Genomic DNA, 20,616 nt, shown 5'->3' with positions numbered 1-20,616 from the left:
TTTTACTCTTTGTGTGTATCTTTCTGTTTCAAGTATATTTCTTGTAAGCAATATATTGTTGAATCCTGGCTAATAATTCATGCTGCTCTTTGCTTTCATTTTATGGAATGGAATGAGTTCATCCCATTTCCAATTATGATTACTAATGGCATATTTCCCTTCATCCCATTTTCTTCTGCTGCGCTCTCTCTCTCTCTCTCTCTCTCTCTCTCTCTCTCTCTCTCTCTCTCTCTCTCTCTCTCTCTCCTGTCCCTTCTCAAAAATCTGTTTGCTTCTAACCACTGTCTCCTTTTTATCATTTTCTACCTTCCATATTTTTTAACCCATTCCCCTTTTCTTTCACTATTGGGTAAATTAGATTTTTAAACCCAAATGAGTATGTATATATACTTTTCCCTCTTTGAACCAATTTTAATGAAAGCAAGGTTCAAGCAACTTCCTCCATATTCCTGTCTACTCTAAAAGTTCTTCTTTGCACGCCTCTTTTATGTGAGAAAATTTTCCTAATTCTACCACTTCCTTCCTCATATTCCCAGTGCATCCCTCTTTCTCAATCCTTTATTTGATTTTTGTTTTGCTTTTTGAGAGGAAGGAGTTCATCCCAACATAATCAATTCACACCCATGTCCTCTATGTAAATTTCTTCTAATTGCCTTAATAATAATAATAAAGTCTTAGAAGTTACAGGTATCATTTTCCAATATAGTAATGTTTAACTGAAAAAAATCTTTAATGTTTACTTCTTATGCTTCTCTTGAGTCTTGAGTTTGAATGTCAATTCTTCTATTCAGCTATGGTCTTTTCATGAGGAATGTTTGAAAGTCCTCTATTCAATTAAATATTCATTTTTCCCTTTTGAAGGATGATATTCAGTGATAAGGTTTTTTCCTTAGTTTTTTGCTCTCTTCTTTGCCTTCTGAAACATTATATTCTAAGGACTTCACTTTGATATGGAAGCTGTTAGATTTTGTATGATCCTAACTGTGGATCCATGATATTCGAACAGTTATTTTCTGGATGCCTGAAACATTTTCTCCTTGACTTGGGAACTCTAGAATTTGGTTATTATATTCCTAGGAGTTATCATGTTAGTATCTCTTTAAAGAAGTGATTGGTAGATTCTTTCAATTTCTATTTTGTCCTCTGCGTCTAAGAAATCAGGAATTATTTTTAAACTTTATTGGAGAGAAATGGAAGAATTCCTCTGTTTTGTTGCCTTTATCCTAGCATCCTTCAACCTCTCATTTTCAAAACAAACAAACAAGCAAATGTCTCTAAAACTATAAATAATAGATTAATTTTTTATTTACCTTATAACAAATTTCCATACCAGTAGTAACCCCATCATGATGCAATCACCATACCAAAACCAAAATTCTCCTTATGATGCTAAATGATTGTGAATCATATAGCAACCATGATTTCAAAGGATTACAATCATAGACAACTGATTCAGAAGTCAACAAAAGAACAATACATAGTGAATAAAAGTAGACTGTGACATGGAATTATTGATAATTCATGGATGTAAAAGATATCATCCAGGATATGTATGACCATAAAAGGAGGTGGAGAAGTTATGCAAAAAGAACACAGTGCTAGCACATAATAGGAGTTAAATACATGCTTATTGTTTTCCCCTACATGCCACACCAAGAATTTCTTGATGAAATCACAGACTCAGGGGAAAAGAAAAAAGAAAAAAAAAACAGAAAAAAAACTGGAGATAAGTAAATGTGTTTATATAACACATAAATTATGTGCCATTATTTTTCATGTAAAATATATAGATACATATTCACATCTAGAAGTATATCCATGTATACATATACCTGTTTATATTAGATGTAGTTATTAAAAATCTATATTTGCTTTTATGTATATGAAGATAATAGAGGGAAAAAACACAGAAAGTTGAAGACTTTAACATATCAATCAACAAGTATTTATTGATGTCTTTATCATCTATTTATTAATATGTATTACTAGAATTAATGATATTATTATGTGTCTAGAATTCTCCTAAGCACTGAGAATGCAAAGACAAAAGGGAAAAAATACTGCCCTCAAGGAACTTATATTCTATCATAGCCCAAAAGTTGCATGATCTTTCTTAGTTCTGCTTAGACCTCACCTTTTTCTCTATGTATGTATACTGCCCATCTCATCTCTCTCATATAACTCATCTTTAACTCTGAACCTTATCATTTACTCCTACCCAAACAGGGACCTTCCTTATTGCTATTCTCAGATCTACAGTCATTTTAATTAAAATAACTCTATTACTTGGGGACATTTCAAGAAGTTAGTCAAACTCTCTATGTCCATTTGCTAATCCAAAAATAGAAAGATTTATTTACCAAAGGCAATATAGACCTATCTCCAAGGGAAATGAACCGTACAAAAGTAAATTATCAGTTACAAATTCTCCTTAGAGAAAAAGGAAATACAAGTCAAATTTGGCTCAAAGGTTGCTGATTTAATTTTTCTTTAACATGAAAATATGCAGTCATTGGATTCCACAAAGGGATTTGGCAAAGCAATAATAAGTTGCTAACCAGCACCTAATTTCTTGCTATTACCAGTGGTTTATGGTCATAGTGCTTCAGTCAGCAAATTGTGAAAGACAATTTGGATATTAACTGAGGGCTGGGGCTTTCACTGAAATGTCTGTCTTAGTAGCCTATCTACTCCCATCTCCAAAGACATCCCAGTGGTGAGGCTGCAATCAGCAAAAACAAAGGAGAGATCAGTCTAGGAAAACAATCATTCATTTGTGGTTTGTTTTCAAAACTGGCTTCTCAACTTCAGGATCTTGAACAAACCAACTCAGAACCATAGGAATGAGTATGGAGAAGAGGGGAAGGAAATTTAAGCTATACTGAATTGCATTGAAAACTAAAATATAACAAGATTGTTAAACTATTATTTTTAAACCCCATCATTTGGGCCAGAAGGAATCAGAATGATGTATCTTTCATATAACAGTGAGCAGAGAGAGATTGAGCCAGGGTTTTCTCTGGATTTCTAGTTTTCCAAGAAGTTAGTCAACCCCCTTTCATATTTTTATAGATCTCTGCCTTTTCTTTTTTTTTTTTTTTTTTTTTTTTTTTTTTTTTTTTTTTTTTTTGGCAAGGCAATTGGGGTTAAGTGATTTGTTAAGTGTTTGAGATCAGATTTGAACTCAGGTCCTCCTGACTTCAAGGCTGGTGCTTTTATTTACTGTGCCATCTAGATGCCCCAACCTCTGCATTTTCTGAGTACTATAATCATACATGTAATGGTATGGACCCCTAGGTTAGTTTTACCTCATATAGATAGGAAAATACTAAATTTCATCATTCATGAATTCATTAACAAGTATTTATGGAATGCCTACGTAATGAAGGTTATGTTCTGTTAGAAAAAAAAAACAATTAATATATATGTAAGTATATGTGCCTAGAGCACCTGACTTGGAGTCAGGAAGATCTGAGTTCAAATTTAGACCCTAGCTGTGTGATCCTGGCCAAGTCACTTAATCCTGTTTACCTCAGTATCCTTATCTATAAAATGAACTAGAGAAGGAAATGGCAAACCACTCTAGTATCTTTGCCAAAACACCCTGAGATCACAAAGAACTGACAGGACTGAAACAACTCAAGAATAACAACAGTCACTAAAATTTATATAGCTATAGTTAGCCCCTCTATTCTCAGTCTCTCAACTTACACTGGCCATTTGAGGTGCCCATTCCTATTAGGATAAAATAGGGATACAACAGGTCAAGATAACTTACCCTTCCCTGGTTGGTTACATTCATCTCTGGTAATTGCCACATGAAAATATCTGCAAAGAAAACAAAGGGAGCTTATTGGTATGGAATATGAATAGCATTTGTTGCTCTCAAACTAAAAAAAAATTCAAGAATGATAATTCAGAGCAGTTCTCACCTTCTTCACATTTGTGAAAGAAAAGAGCAAAAAGAGATATAGAGATTGGTTGTCTGCCTTTTTTGTACAGCAATTCAATTCTGGATCAACACCTGCTGAATCATCAGTTCTTCCAACTAGCCAGCCAAAGAGAAGACTTTTCATCACCACAGAGTACCAACCCCTTAATCACTCATGGACAGAAACCAGCTCATGATAGAATGGAATCCAGTAAGAAATATCTGTGCATGTTCAATAAATCCCACCAGGAAGAACAAATTGTGGCATATAAAGAATTCAAAAGACATAGTTTCTCAGTAATTAGTTACTTTATTAACTATACTAGAAGATAATTAATAAAGAAGATAATTAATATGGAACCCATATTTCTTTAGAAGAGTGGTTGTTCTTGAAGGACTCTAGTTAATAAGTAATGAGAGAATGAGTATTACAATGAGAAGTGGATCTATTTTAAGGAAAGACTAGGGGTCAGAGTGATTATATCATGGACAAAGACCACCTCCACTCAGGCAGTCCACTTTGCCTGAGTGGAACATAATAGGCATGACTTCACCTTAGATTAAATTCTTTGTAAGGTTCTTTAGTTGGGTGGGGTCTCCCACTCAGGATGAAAGGCATATACCTGGGCACCTGAGTAACCTCATCCATCAACAATATCCTTCAGTTCAATGTAATTCAATAATTGATTATTAGTATAAGAGAAAAATAAACATTTCTCTCAAATTCCAAGAATTCTCTTAGAACTGCGTCTTTATTGGTCATTCCTCATCATATCACACTTTTAAATTTCCAAACTAATTACAAATAGAATCTCATTTAGGAGCTTGGAGGGATGGTGTGATGCTTATTATCTCCAATTTACAGATGAAGAAACTTAGAGAATTTAAGTGATTTGTGATAACTGAGGTCTTCTTAATTTCAAGTACATTATTCTATCTATTCATAACTGATTATTCTGAAGGAATAAAAGAAGAATAAGAAGAATGATGGTCAATCTGTGCAAAAATACAATGAAAGGAGATAGAATCTCACAGGAGAGAAATAACAAGTAAGTGAATTTAATCAGATTTTAATTTTAATTGGAATTAATCTATCTAACAAGATTAGATATCCTATAGCCAAATTGGGTGCCAAAATGCTAAACATAAGAATTTTTATTTTATCCTGGAGGAAATAGGGAATCAGTAGATCTTTTTAAGCAGGAGAAGAGATTGTCAGTTTTCTAAATTTGAAACATCTAGCCTGACAGTTATGTACAGCAAAGCTTCTTTTAAAAAGCTACTCACATTGTGGGTTTAACTGTGGGGTCATATAACTGAATGCAGGGATTGCAAAATTATAACTTGTTATCACTAAAAATGTTTGGCTTGTATAGTTATTTCATATACCTATATGTCCAGTGTCTCATAAAGATTTCTCTGGAGAAATGGGGTCATGAATGGAAAGCATTTAAGAAAACATAAAGACAAGATTTGAGTAAGGCAGACTAATTAGGAGACTAATATGTAGTCAATCAATCAATTAGGAATTAGTATAATCTAAGCACTATACTGAGTTCTAGAGATAGAATGGGAAAACAAATTCCCACCCTCAAGGAATTTACATTCTAATGGAGGAGGCCGAACATCTAAACCCAAACAGACAAGATAAATACACAGAATTGGTAGAAGATAACCTTAGAGGAGATAACACTGGCAGTAAAGGGGAACCAGGAAAGGCCTCCTGGAGGAGGCAGCACTTGAGCTAAGACTTAAAGGAAACCGGAGATTCTAAGAGTTGGTGGTTGAGAGAGAGTATTTCAGACATGGGAACACCTGGTGCAAAAACACCATGTGTAAAAGAACAGCTAAAGAAGAAAACAAGTCTTCATTAAGTGTCAGGCATTGTACTAAGTACTCCATAAATAATGTGTCATATAATTCTCATATAATATAAGGGTTATTTTTATCCCCATTTTACAGTTGAAGAAACTGAGGCACCAAGCTTAGCACAGTGTAAGCATTTAATAAATGTTGATTTATTGAGGCAGACAGAAATTAAGTAACTTGCCCAGGTTAACATAGCTGGTGAGCATACTCATATCTTCCTGACTTCCGACCCAGTACTCACTCCACTGTGCCATCTAGATGACTCAAACTAAAATGTGACTTTTGAGATGTTTACCTGATATTGCCAGAATAACTCACAGAAATCAACAAATCAACATGCATTTAGTAAACACTTCCTGTGTACAAAGGATAGTGCTGTAATTACAAACAATTACAAACTGAAAAAGTCCTTGCCCTCAAGGAACTTATATTTTAATAATGGAAGATAATACATAAAAGGGAAATAAAGTGGTGGGATTAGTGAATTCCAAAGATTCCAGAGCCAAGGAATAGTGAGTATGAGTGAACCTGGTTGGCTTAAAAATTCCAAGTAGAGACTACATTTTATGATTAATAAACCATAATGCATTTTTATTACACACACACACAAAAAAAAAAAAAGAATTCAAAATAGAGGTTCCACAAGGAACTTAATCATAGGAGGAGAAGATCACAAGGGTAGAAAGGAGCTTTCAGAATGAGAAGACTTTTAGGACATGGAGGGAAATCTCAGATAATGTGGAGTGGAGCCAGGAGCCAGGAAAAGAACAAAGGGAAAATAGACAGAAAGGATAAGTTCAAAAGATGTCAGTCATACCAACAGGACTTAACAAATGACTGAAAGAGAGACAGACATACACAGAGAGACGGAGACACAAAAGATACACAGAGATACAGAGACAGAGGGGACAGAGGGACAAAGACAGGCAGACAGAAAGAAGGATGGAGACTAAAGTTCCCAAATATAGACCTGGAAAGTGGCTTCACAGAAACAGTAAGCATATATTAGAGGCAAGTCTTGAACCCATAACTTTCTGATTCTAAGATTACCTCTCTATGTATCATACTGGAGTTGGCAAACACACCCAGGGATGCAACCCTCTTGAGTGAAGCTCAAGCCAAATTAAAATATAATCAGGAAATATTTAACAAAACAAGTAAAACTATGATAAAACATAGTGTCCATTTGTGATTTTCTAATTCAATATCCTTTTCTTACATTCAATTTAATAGTCCCATTTCTATTTGAGTCTCATACCATTCATTACAACATGTTGTCTCTCCCTGAAGCAGCCATGTTAATTGCTTCAATAAAATTCACTTTTTTATTGCAATAAGTCTGGAAACATTTAATTTTATAATAACAGTTCCTATCATGCATATGTATTTATTTACAAGAGAAATAAAAAGTACAGGATTTTTTTTAAGAAGATAATTTTTTTTAAAATAAAAAAGAAGATAAAAAATTTATTTCTATTTGGTTATTAGTGTCCCTTCTTCCTTTGAAAAGGGAAAGATTATATTCTTCAAATTAGATAGTCATCATAGGGCAGACCTCTCTGAACATAGATAATGAAAGCACTTTCCTGTAGAAAAACAATGTTGAATTTAAGACAACTCCTCAACTTTTAGGGATCACAGAAATGCTACAATAGTTTTAAGATGCTCAGTGGAATACAATATATTTGAAACTATAGCTCACAATTCCACACTTTGTGTTTACTTTTATTAGTCAGAAGATATACAATTCAAATCAAAGACATTTAATAAACAGCATAGAAAGAAGCACCTATCTCTATAAACTTGGGGTAACAGTCTCCCACAAATTTATCCCCTCACTAGTGAAAAGAAAGACTAGTAGAAAGAGTATTTAACATGTGTGGAGGGGAGGCGCATGTATGTATGGCCAAGGTACATTTATAGAAGAACTCACATTAGAAACATATAGCCAGGGTCTAGAACCAGAGTGATACTCAGACACTACAAAGCTACCAATGCTTCTACTGATGATGGTGACCAACATTTATATAGTTCTTACTATGTATCAGGCACTATTCTAAGGACTTTACAATTATTATCTCATTTGATCCTCACAACAATCCTGAGAGATGCTTCATTTTACAGATGAGGAAACTGAGGCAGACAAAGATTAAATAACTTGCACAGAATCATAAAGATAATGAGTGTCTGAATTCAGATTTGAATGCAGGTCTTTCAGTCCCCAGGTTTAATGCTCTACCAACCACTCTACCTAACTACACCTGATGATGTCATCATTCTATCTATTACCACTGACATTGCTTCATGCAAATCATTACATATAAGCTCTACTGGGCTCTGTTCCCTATTGTTCTTATGGTCACACTTATTCCTTTAATTCCTCCTATTTCCTATTTCTTTCAACTTAAAACTTTTTTTTTTTGTCAGGAATTTACAGCTGAGATGCTACCTTTTACTTATAAGAGCAGTAATAGGCTCTGTCATCTCTCTTTTGACTCATATCCCAAAGAATAACTTTCTGTACTTAGTGAGAAAGGCAAGCTTCCCACATCTAAATGTTTTAATTCTTTTTCTCCATAAGGAGAGGTTTGTTTGATTCAAATCTTATTCCCCAGGGGCCAAGTTCATTTGGAACACAGAGCAGCCAGACAGCTTTTAGCCCAGAGGCAATTCAGTCTGTTTTGAACCTTACTTTCTTATTTGCAGATTCAATGTCTTTATCTCAAACTTCTATTAATTTAGAATTAGATAGCTTCCTCCAATTATAACTAAATGACAACTTTAATGCTGCTTGAATAATTTCAGAGGATGCCTTTATAATAAATGACAAAGAACTATCTTGGTTTAAAGCACCAAAGTTTTTCTCAACCCCTCTATGATCTTTTAGATCTTGCCACATGCAGAAATTACATCATTACAAGAAAAAATGCTTATGGAAAGCAGAGAAAATTTGTTTTAAGCATCATGACTTCCAAAAATTAAAATTAAAATCAGCTCCACCCAAAAATCAAGGAGCCCTGGAATTCATTCCTGCCATTTTGCAAATGTACTTACCAATATCTTTTTCCTGGGTCAAAGCTATGATTTTCCCACTAGCAATGTATGGCTATGAGAGTTGAACTGTAAAGAAAGCTGAACACCGCAGATTTGATCATTTTGAATTATGGGGCTGGAGAAGACTTTTGCTGGGACAGCAAAAAGATCAAATTAGCCAATATTTTTGAAAAATTAATTAGAGCTATTCATTGGAAGTTAAAGTACTGAAGCTAAAGATTAAATACTTTGGCCATATGATGAAAAAATAGAACTCATTGAAAATGACCCTGATGTTGGGAAAGATTGAAGGCAAAAGGAAAAGGGAACGGGAGGAGATGAGATGGATCGTGTCATGGAAACAATGAACATAAACTTGGACAGACATGGAGAAATAATGGAGGATAAAGGGGTTTAGTTCGGCTTAGGTCAGGAAGTGTCGCATACAACTGAACAACTGAATAACAACAACAAAAAATTGGCAACATATGTCCTAGACTTTAAGCTGCCTTATGGTGACTTAAAAAATAAAACTAAATTTGCCCAACAAATATACTGGAGCTGCCCACCGAAGTAACAAAATATAGATTTAGAGCCAGAATGAATACCTAATACAATTCTCTCATTTTCCAGATGAGGAGACAGACAAGAGAGAGGTTAGGTGAGTTGTCCAAAGAATCATTGATAACAGAACCAAGATTTAAAATTCAATCCACTAATTATGAATCTTGAACTTTTTCCATTGACCTATTCTTACTGCTTGGTAGGTGGTACTGGGTCCTGAAATGCTCAGAAGCAACCAATGCAGAGAATTTCTGGGTTCCACATATAGTTTCTGAAAATCTGTCATCTCCTTTCTTTCACCAGAGATAACCTGAAGTCAAAGACCACTCATTGGCAGATAGAAAGGGAATAGCTTCCTGTTCTCTTCAGGTGACAGTTGCCAATAGCACAAATTTTGGAGAATGTTTTAATTCCGGGGAAATCAAAGTTCTTCAAATATGAAGAAAATGTGAGTATTATGACCATAATAATGCTCACTTCTACAATTATCTTTATTATGGAACATGAGAGATATATGAGAACAGAGAAAATACCAAAAATTATATCTACTTGTAATTGAAATGGCTCCCAAGCCAATCTATTGTGTATAGGGGTTAAATTTATAGTCAAAGCATAGACTTTCTACAACAGTGGACAAAGTATAAATAGCATATATAAAAGAGTACTAGTTTTAGAGTAAGGAAATCTATATTCAATTTGCCTTCCCTATGTAGCCTTGGAACAAGCCATTTCAGAGTCAGAGTCAATAAATATTTATTAAATACCTATTGGTGTCAGATACTGTGTTAAGCACTAGGGATAGAAGAAGAAAAAAAAAAAGGCAGAAGATGGTCCCTACCCTCAAGAAGCTCCCATTCAAACAGAGTAGACAAAACATTAAAAATAAGCTGAAAAGGTGGGAGGTACATGATGAAGTCTTGCAGCCCAGGTTGGAAACAGTCTGAGGAAATGACAGTTTTAGAGTTAATTTAATCTTTGAAAGAATGGGCTTCTGGAGATCATAAAGTTCAGGAAAATGGCCAGGTGGAAAAGGATAAAGTGAATCCTTTCTTCCTCTTTCTCAGACTGAAGATCTAGGAGAGAGAGGTCCAAGAGATAAGGGGCATTAAGAAGGGCTAAGTTTCAGAGATGATTTTATCTACCAGAACAATGAGTTTCTGGAGATCATAAATTCCATGAAGTCAGTCAGGTAAGCCTCAGTTTCCTTTTCTGCAAAATTAGAGAATAGGTGACTAATACTACTTCCCTCCCAAAGTTAGTGATATATTATTTAAATGCAGTATTTGAAAGCATAATGATTATCAAAGAAAATTTCATCCAGTGTTACTGTTAGATCATTTTTAATTCTACAACTCACTGACTTGGTGGTGAAGTAGAAGCAATTGAGCAGATCAGAATATTGAAAACAGATCAAAGGAAATTGTATTTTCTATTGATGGAATCCTTTTTCTTTCTCAAAGGCAAGGGGCTCTGAATAAAAATAAAATCTCCATCCTTAGCAAAATGGCATGGAATAAAATCTGGAGATTGTCCTAAATGTTCTTATTTATTATAGCAATAAAATTGATTTTGGCTTGGGAATTCAACTCCTCGGTTTGATGAATGCCAAGGAACAAAACCTCACCATCTGCCTCAAAAACACAGTAGCAAAGATCTGAAAAGAGACTAAAATGTTATATAAAGTTAAAGACCTTCAAACAAATCTCAATAGTTATTCCCTTCAGGACCTCAGGAAAGTCATTTAATATCTCTGTTCCTGATATACAAATATGTTTCCATTGTAAAGTGAAGGGGTTGGATGAGAATCTCTGAAGTTTCTGCCACATCTAAATTTTCCTTTTCTATGTCTAAATAGAATTCTAGCATCCTCTTTTGTCTGTGAGATACATGCAGTCCCTGTCTGAGATCACTTATCCCAACTTCAGACTTCTTAGACACTGGTAGGAAGAGAAAAAATATTTCAAAATGAGGTGGCATTTAGTGATTGCAAATGAATAGCACAGTTGAAAAAAAAAAAAAAAAACTTGGCTCCCTCCTGAATAGAAGGATTAAGATTGTCTCCAAAGAAAAATTGATTTAATTAAATTAATGAAGGTGAAAAACACCTTTATTAAGCCAACCAATAGAGATTATGATAGAATAAAAAGAACATTGCAGTCAGAGGACCACGAATAGTTTATCTTCTATCTGAAAAGGCCAGACAAATGATTTCCAAAGTACGTTCTTTTCTAGATCCGAAAATTAAATTTTTTTGCTTGTATAATACCAAAAGTCAGTTGCACAAGTGAAAGTGAGAGAATTGTAGCTAGAAAACAGTGTGTGTGTGTGTATGCATATCTGAAACTCTATAAACTCTAAACTCAATATAAGTTAATAGTCACATGTGGCAGCCAAAATATCTAACTTAACCTTAAACTACAATCATGGAACTAAAATGTAATGTACAAAAGAAAGGAGTTGCTAGTTCTGTCCCGTATCAACACACACCATGTTTTAGGAAGGTTATTGAACAACTGAATGTTATCCAAAAGATGGTAATTAAGTTGATGAGGGGAAGTTTAATATGAAGAAAACAACCAGAAAAGATATATTTGTTCCCTTCAAATATTTCATAGATGATAAGACTTAAAGTTTAAAGCAACTTAGAAATCAAGCCAATCAAACAAGCATCTATTATGTACTTATAACATGTCCCATATTGAAATAGGTATTAGGAATACAGATACAAAAAACAAAATATCTTCTATTTCATAGAAATTTACATTCTAATGGGGAAGACAAGTAAATCAGTAAATATATCTCACATAAATCTAAAGTGAATAAAGAAAATATATTCAAAGTAGTTAAATATTTCAGCTAGAATATGCTATGGATAGAGTGTGGATAAAATCAGGGGGTTAGCACTCCCTAAACCTACACTCCTAAATTTGGAGTTTAAATCTGGTTTCAGACACTTACCAGCAATGTGACCCTAACCAAATCACTTACCCTCTGTAGCAGTGTTATCATCTGTAAAATAGGCATGTAAAATAGTGTTGACTTGGCACAAAGAAGAATTAAGTTCAAATCCTGCCTCAAACAGTTACTAATAATGTGACATTGGACAAATCATATGACTCTTAGCCTGAGTCAAAATGAGGATAATAATAAAACCTGCATCCCAGAATTGAAATTGTTAAGATAGAATTAGATGACATGCAAAATACTTTCCAAATCTTAAAAATCTTTATAAGTCTTGCGAGCAACATCATTATACAATGTAATTTAGGAAATAAGACTCTAGCATTTGGCTAGATACAGAGAAAAGAGAGAGCAGAGACAGAGGGAAATACATATACAGAGAGGGGATGGGGGGGGATAGAGTATGGAATGTGTGCTAGATTACAGTCAGGGAGACCTTGGTTCAAATCTCTTCCAAAATGTATTAGCTGTTGAGTGAAGTGACTAGAACCAAGAGAACATTGTACATAGTAACAAGATTATGTGATAATCAATTGTGATAGACTTGGCTCTTCTCAACAATGAAATGAATGAAAGCAATTCAATAGGCTTGGGATGTAAAATGTCTCCATTGTTCTGTCTCTGAATGTGGATCAAAGCATAGTATTTTCACCTTTTTGTTTGTTTCCTTGCTTGTTTTTTTATGTTTTTTTCCCCCTCTTTTGATCTGATTTTTCTTGCACAGCGCAATGAATATGGAAATATGTTTAGAAAAATTGCACATATTTAGCTTATATTGGATTCTCTTGGCGGGGGGAGAGAGAAAGAAAAAGGGAGAAAAATTTGGAACATAAGGTCTTGCAAAGGTGAATGTTGAAAACTACCTTTGCAGGGGCAGCTAGGTGGTGTGGTGGATAGAGCACCGGCCTTGAATTCAGGAGGACCCGAGTTCAAATCTGGTCTCAGACACCTAACACATCCTAGCTGTGTGACCCTAGGCAAGTCACTTAACCCTGGCCTCAAAAAAAAAAAAAAAAAAGACTTGTTGAACATAGCTGATTTATTTTTCCCCTCAATAGTATTTTATGTTTCCTTTGCATGTATTTGGAAACATAAAATACTATTGAGGGGAAAAATAAATCAGCTATGTTCAACAAGTCATTTAACTTCTAAGTGTCTCAAGTAATTCCCTAAAATTTAACTACTTGTAATAAACGGGTTTCCACTGCTGAGAAATCAAGTAGCTTATATTGCAAGCAGCCAAGGAGATATGTAACATCTCATACAATTGGCAATATAAATAAGCAATCTTTTCATGCTTTTTCATATTTTATTATACTTATTTCTTTCTACCCCTCCTTTTCTAACTCTGTCCTTCAGGTCTTGAATTTTCTTTCAGAGATCTTATAAAGGCACAGGGCACTTAACAAAAGCTGTATGACCCTGAGCAAGTCATTTAACTCTAATTGTTACAGAAGAAGAAGAAGAAGAAGAAGAAGAAGAAGAAGAAGAAGAAGAAGAAGAAGAAGAAGAAGAAGAAGAAGAAGAAGAAGAAGAAGAAGAAGAAGAAGAAGAAGAAGAAGAAGAAGAAGAAGAAGAAGAAGAAGAAGGAAGAAGAAGAAGAAGAAGAAGAAGAAGAAGAAGAAGAAGAAGAAGAAGAAGAAGAAGAAGAAGAAGAAGAAGAAGAAGAAGAAGAAGAAAGAAGAAAGAAAAATGAGAAATATGAGGTCCAGAAAAATAAGTGATTTATTCAAAATCACACAGATTGCAGATCCAGGTCTTAAACCCATATCTTTTAAAACTAAATACAGAGATCTTTTCCTCTTATGATGCTGCCTCATATAAGCCACTTAAAAAGTATATTTAGCTTTAACATGGGAAGAAGTTGGAGCAGGATGAATCCTGCTCCCTCTGGAGATACTTAAGCGATCTTGCTATAGTTTACCAGTGTTGCCCAAATAACCTATTCTGGTTCCTAATTTCTTTTACTATAAGCACTAGGATTAAGGATTTGAGGAAATTTGCGGAAGCTCTTACAGTCCTACAATTTATGGGTCTAAGCTATTTCATCCTAGAACAAATATTTGTGGGAAAGGGGATTTAGAGAAGATTTGATTTTAAGTACCAGGGTTCCAAAAAAGAAAAACTGGAGTCAGCTCCACCCCAAAATTTTGGACATGCATCCTCTAGGGAATGGCCAAAATCAACATAGTGTTCCTGGAATGCTAGATTCATTTGGTGACCCATCCATTGGCCTTGCATCTGGGTTGGCTGTTACATGAGCCAGTTACTCATCTTGGAAAAATAGAATGCTCTTTTGATTTTGACATAACCTTTATTTTGGTTGGGAAAATATGAAATAGACATGTGATGAAATTAAAAAGCCATCCTTGAAATACTTACATTATTTAAAACATATTTTGACTGTATTTTGTAAATGCTGATGAGCAGTCAAAAAGATCCAACACATTCAAAAATTGTCCATTTCCTTTGAGTACCAAATTATAATCATAGGCAAACATCCCATGTTTACTGTTAGAATCAAACATAACATCTCATCCTGATGGCTCCATTACTATTTTCCCAGGACAGTTTTCGTTATGATGCAATTTTGTCAGTAGTTTATTTTCATTTCACAACAGTATCCTGGTGACCTTCCTATTGTTCCAGACATCCAGTGCCTGGAACTTCTCAAAATGAAATTACTACATTAGAAATTTAGCATTGAAATAGTATATTTTCAATTAGTTGTTTTCAACTACTTCATCTTTGTTTTTCCTATATAATAGAGAATCCTTAAATTAAAATTGTGTGGATAGAGCACCAGCTCTGGAGTCAGGGGTATCTGAGTTCAAATCTAGCCTCAGACATTTACTATGCGATACTGGGCAAGTCACTTAATCCCCCCAAAATAAAACAATATGATTCTTTGTAGCAGTAGAAGTCTCCTTAGAGAAGTCACATTCTTGCCTTTTAGATTTTTTTGGATCAAGAACCTGAGATTGAGAAATGTAAAAAGAATTACCTAAATTAACCTGTTCAGTTTGTGGCAGAATAGGGATATAGCAGAATTTTAAATGTCCAGATTATGAAATAATCGAAGCTAGTTTCAAATTCTATTATTGACAATACTTTTTTTTTTTTAACCTTATGTAAGTTCTTCTCTGGGTCTCATTTTCCTCATCTATAAAATGAGGGAGTTGGACTAGATGGTCTAAAAGAGCCTTCTATAGCTATCACACTTCTCCACCCTCCCTGTCTTTAGGCTTTGTTTACCTAATAAAACAACCATTTGAAAAAAATCTGGATTTTTTTTTAAAATGTAATCAACATTTTAGGTATTTTGTCCACTCTAAATCATTGCAGGATCTGATTGATTTTTTTTCCACTTAGCAGTGACTATTTTAACTATTAAGTCCTCGAGATTCTGTAATGATCAATTCTATATTTGTCCAGTTTACAAATGTGAAATAGACAAGTGGCTTTGTCCAACATGTAAACATGCGTTGAAAATTCATCCAAAGATGTTCTTTTTTCACAACATGCAATTCTATTGTCGAAAATGGATGTTTGTGGTTTGTGGACTGTCTTCAAAAGGAGGCAGAAGCCAAAACATTGTTATGCTGAAATAATACATCTTCTAGTTAAAGGAGGAAAACACACTCAATGTGAAACAATTAAATATCTTATGCATATAGGCATGGTAGTGGCTTACTCCTAGCACAGACAAATTCACTTAAAATAATTTTCAAAATACAATTTAGATCTGTATTTTTCATTAAAAGAGGAAGGGACAAATCTCTTCTTCCTTCCCCCCAACCCCATGCAGAGATTCTTTCAAGCATTTGGTTAGTTGTTCTTTATGGTTGCTTTTCCAACAAAGCTATCCAGTGAAAATGATGAGTGCAAGTACCACAGAAATCTATTTTTGTGATAATAGCTGTAATTGAAATAGTAAATGTAGTCCTTCTCTTAAGGCTATAATCACGTGTGACCTCTTTGTATGAGCTCTCTTGCTCCCTCTTTACCACCCCACTCTATATGAGTGCATGTGTGTATGTGTGTACATGTAAATATAGTAAATAATTTCTAGGCTATTTTGTTTTGTTTTGTTTTGCCAGTATCAGACAATGAGGAAAAATGACTCAAATCTAGTCTCAAAAATTGGTCAAATTGAAAAAGATTTTTTAAAAAAAGATATTTCAATGGAGTAAATTCATTCTACCTCCTCAATAATTTAAGCTTCTCACAATGGACTTTTCTTGCTTAACTCATTTCTTTAAGTGCTTTCAGTTAGAGATAAATGAAGCAACGAAACGGAAAATGTGGATCATCGTTTGGTTTTTGCTTTCTGGGATAGTATTAAAATTCAGGACTTTATTAAATTAGCCACTGATTTCCTTGACTGACTAGAAATCCCTTAATTCTCTCCTTTCTCGATTCTCAGGTGATTTTATGAAAGCTTAAAGAATGATGAAAAGAATGAGTAGGAACTCATTTTGTTTTGCCCATCAGTTTGCATTAGAAAGCTCAGAAAGTTAATTACTATGGGACTGCCTTTCTGTGAGGTTCCTAGATCAACAGTCATGAAAGAGTAGATGAGTCAATTCTGTGAATTATCAAATTGCTTGAGTTGGCTAAATGTTTAACAGTCCTCACAGAGAGGGCCTCCTAGTTTTAAAAATGCAAAGACCTAAGGATATAACCTAGAATATTTCGCAAAGATTAAAAAATGATTTTTTAATCAATAGAGCTTAAGTATGTCTAAAAATTATATTTTTTGGATTACATTATGCATTTACATGGATTAACTTTTTAAAATTTGTTTCAAAAATAAGCTCCGGTGACTGGTTTTTCCTTCCTGTATATGCAAATATAGAACAAAATGCAGAATGGGGGGGGTCTATTGAAAACAGTTTCCTATTTATATTATAAAATGTAAATTACATATAATTAACTAGCCATTTTGAATAATAAGGGCAGCCTGTTTTGCCAAACAATATTCTTCCTCCGAAACTTCTTCATGGAGGCAACTAAGAGAACAAAACATGAATAAAGTACAACTATAAAGTCACATAGAAGTTGTCTAGTTGTTGAAGGTTATGCTAGAAGAGCATCAGCTATCATAGAAACTAGGGAAGAAAAAAACATTCAATTGGGGACCCATTGATTGATTGCACATGTGTTGTCAGACACCTTAGCAAAGTTTAGAGAAGTTTATTCCCAGATTGTCTGCAGGATGATGAATTTTTGGATTCCAAAACTTTTGAAAACCATTTTATGATGAAAGGAACCCTAGATTTCAACTCAAAAGAGTCATATTTAAATCCCATTTCAAATACATTCATTCAAGAACCATATTTACACTATGTACTTATTACACACCAGAATTGTGCAAATTATTGGGAATATGAAAACAAAGAAAAACAGCCCTGGCCCACAAAGGGTTTATGATCTATTGAGAAAAGTGAGCCTTTCTCCATGTAAATGTTGGGGTTGCTTAGCCCAGGGTTAGGACCTCATGGAAGTTTGATTGTTCCTCACCATGATTACTTAGGGATTTGTATTGTGAGATGACAAAAAGCTTTCCAATTGTCTGTTGAACCCAAAAGAGCTAATGACACTTGAATTTCTGAGATGCAATTTAGTGGGCATAAAAAAGGGATTAATTCAACCCTTTATGGCTCTGTATTTTACAGCTTCAAGAGTAGTTTCAAGCTTCCATTCCAAGAGCTGTGTGGAAGAAGAGTGACTCCCCTTCCTCCTAGTTGGCCATCAGCTGTGAACATATGGCATCATCTTTATATTTATTGTTTATTTTTTTCTTTTTTGGAATTATAATTTTAAATGAATTAATATTCAGAGATGAAAGTATCCAGATGAATTCAGAAAATGAGATTCCCTAAGACTTCCTATTCTTACTTGGACCTGAATGGAGGCATCAGTAATAATGTTCATATGAAATAATAATACTGTTTACTAGAATGATTATGGATAATAGAAATGAAAGCAAATTATTGAAAGTAGAGAAACAAACAAAAGAAATAAGATGTACAACTATAGTCACTCAAGGACAAAATAACATTGGGGCCCAGTAATCATTGAAATACCTCACAGAGGAGATGCCATTTGATATCTTTAAAGACAGATGAGAGAATTCTATGAAAAGGCATACAAATTGAGCAGATGATGTTGTGCACAAAGAAGAGCAAATAAATTAGAATGACTGGAGGAAAGTCATTTCCCTTTCTAAGCCTCCATTTCTTCACCTCTAAAATAAGGAGAAATAACAACAATAATTTCACAAGGTTATTGTAGAGATTAAACAAGTTCTCTACAGAGTTCTTTTTGAACCTAAAAGTGCTATAAATTCCAGTTATCATAAGGTTCTAATTTATTATAGAGATCATGATTTACAGCCTCATCATTGAAATCAGAGGTCCTTGAAGTGTTTAAATATAATTATTAAGGATGGAACTATTTGATTTAACTATAAAAAGAATAGCTTAACTTCTACTTTAAACTTATTTTTAATGTAGACACAACCAGACCATAGCTGACTGGATGATATTGTCCTTCACACAAAGAGATAATGCTATTGACTAACCATCTACTGAACAGGGCATTAGAGTTGTCTTTTCAGTAATCATGACAATATACTAGTGAGACAGCTGTCTAGCAAGAAAGGCTTTAAATAGTCGGTGGCAGACCATGAAAAATCAAATGATTTTATAGAAATAAAGCTGCTACCTTTGTTTTATCACACTACTCTCTAACTAACTATGGGATGGGGGGCCTTTAATACTAATAACTTCCAAGCTAAAGATAAATTTCACAAGATAAGTCATCACATATGTCCTTTATAAATGGTCTGTTTCTTCCTCTCTATGTTTATCTTGTCAATTTTTAATCTACTAGTTGGTCAATTCAGCAACTTCTCCTTCTTCCTAAATGTTTATCTTCCATTTCAGACACAGTCTGACATACTGATTTCCATGTGGATTCTAAGCTTGCTTTTTAAATCTAGAATTAGCTATGGAGAAAATATTAGTAGCAGGACCAAAGAGAGCTGATCAGCACCCACACACTACAAATATTGCTTCTTATTGTTCAATAATTCAGACACTTGTGTGGGGAGGTACCTCAGTCATCAATTAGTCCAAGCACTGGGAGAGTTACAAAAACCAATGAAATAATCTCTAACCTGAGACATAGTTAGTAGAAAGAACAACTTGGTAGGTGTAAGGGTCTGTCCTTTGATCATAGTATGAGTTCCACTCAATTTTTAAGTCTTGAATGTCGTTTCTTGTTTTCCCCTCCTTTCTCTTTTTTTCACTTTTTGAGATTGGATCTCCCTATATGGCCCAGATTAAAAGTTCAGCAGCCACTAATGGTGTATCTCATTCATTGACGATTGGCAAGAAATGTTCCGTTTCTAACCTGGGCCAGTTGACTCTCCTAGGGAACCTGGTGACCTTCTGTTCCCAAGAATTCACTATATTCGATGTAGACTCAGTGAGAATGGACTTTAAACCATAGAATTTTTTAACTCAAGCAATTCACTAGTAACAGCCATTGCAGTAGCAAACACAATACACATGCATCACCATGCTCATCAATAATAACAACATTGTAAAAACAAGTTAAACATGCAATGGCTAGCCCCAATTCTAGAAAATTACTGATAAAACACAAACACATGAACTATCTTCTGACAGAGAGGAGTTGGATTTAGGATTCAGATTATGCCATGTGAATTTAGATATGACCAATGTGCAAATTCACTTTGTTATTTTTTTAAAATTTGTTATACACATATATATGTGTGTATATATGTATGTATATATATATATACATATATATATATATTGTTGAAATTGTTTACATTTGTTATAAAGCTTTTGTTTTTCTTTATCTTTTCCCCCTCATTACTTTGAAAAAACATATATAGGAAAAAGTTCAAATGAATTAATTATATAAGAACTCTTGGGAAACAGGAATGTGCTGTAAGGAGGTCAGGAATTGTTATTTAGGGCCAGAATTTGGCTAATCTTTTGTTATCTATTAGATGTAATAAACAACTGAAATATTGAATGAAAAATGAATAAAACAGGATTGGGAATAAATGGGGTGCCCTCAATTTTGACCAATAGCAGAAATGACATTTGAATTGTTTCTATAAATGTCTAAAAAAGGTAAGAAAAAAAAGTTAAAAACCTCCCTCTTGAAGTTTTCAAATCAATTATCTCATACTAAGTCACTGGTTCTTCTCACGTTGA

The sequence above is a fragment of the Sminthopsis crassicaudata genome, chromosome 5 (assembly GCF_048593235.1).
Source record: "Sminthopsis crassicaudata isolate SCR6 chromosome 5, ASM4859323v1, whole genome shotgun sequence".
Lineage (NCBI taxonomy): Eukaryota > Metazoa > Chordata > Mammalia > Dasyuromorphia > Dasyuridae > Sminthopsis > Sminthopsis crassicaudata.
This window is presented reverse-complemented; position numbering follows the sequence as displayed.